General features: G+C 36.7%; 1 long non-coding RNA gene across 2 annotated transcripts in view; it reads left to right on the top strand.

Annotated features, from left to right (window-relative positions):
- The window catches only part of LOC119582174, a 39074-nt gene that overhangs the window by 36149 nt on the left and 1926 nt on the right, over window positions 1–999 (top strand). The gene's annotated exons all lie outside the window — the stretch shown is intronic.

The raw sequence follows: 999 nt of genomic DNA, 5'->3' as shown, positions 1-999 counted from the left end.
TCTTATTAAAGTAATATCCCTTTTCTACATAGAATGGTGTACAGCAAATACAAGTCTCGTGGCCAAATACGTGAATCAAAACTTCTTACATGAAATCTCATAAACTACTCTCATATAAAAATTCCTTGAACGACCCAAGGGTTTAGGATGCTTATTATGAAAAATTAATAATAATTCTGGCGCGTGTCTGTCTGTAGGTTTATAAAGAGACTATACCTAAACGTGTGTGATGGCGAGTGTGTGAGTATCTCTATTCATCCTGTGGTAAAAAGATATGACATGGCTAGAGTTTAATTATTGTAATAAAAAAAAGTTTGCTCATGCAATCCTCTCCTTTAACTCCTCGACTTGGAAGGAGTCATGCGTATCATGTTCAAAGAAATAAAGAAGCTGTGATCCCCTCTCCTACTAATACCACGCCACCGCGGGTATAAACTACACATATATAAAGAAATCTGATAAATGAGGTCACAACTGCGAAAATGGAATATTCCATTCAGCATCAAAAGCCTCTCTCACTGCCAATGCTTTTGTCATGTAACTTACATTTCATTTCGCTGTGCATTCCAAACATCAGTCGACCCACCGATACGCAGTATAGATTTAGGAAGTGGTTTGTGAAAGCATATGCTATGAAAGCATATATTATGCAAAGGAACACGTAGGGAAATAATAAATCATAAAAGGGAGAAACGGAAAAAATAGCTACAAACCTGCTAGTTTTGGCTTTTGGAAAAAAAAGTATCAACATCCTGGCTTTTACACGTTGGTCCAAAGAGGTATCGCTAATGGTATTTCAGATGTTTTATAACGCACCTTGTAACTTGTATGAGCTGTTCTAGGCTTATCTCACTATTACTGCGTGTTTACAAAGGGAAAAGGAATGAACAATAGTATGAAAAAGTCGGTCTTTGAACTCAAACAAAGGTGCTTATAATCAAAGTGCAGATGGGAGACAGCAAGGTGTGTATATACCTTTAGAATAAGACACAAGGTACA

This window comes from Penaeus monodon, chromosome 15 (assembly GCF_015228065.2).
Source record: "Penaeus monodon isolate SGIC_2016 chromosome 15, NSTDA_Pmon_1, whole genome shotgun sequence".
In the NCBI taxonomy this organism is placed as follows: Eukaryota; Metazoa; Arthropoda; class Malacostraca; order Decapoda; family Penaeidae; genus Penaeus; species Penaeus monodon.
Note: the sequence above shows the minus strand (reverse complement) of the source record. Positions and strands in the feature narration are given on the sequence as shown.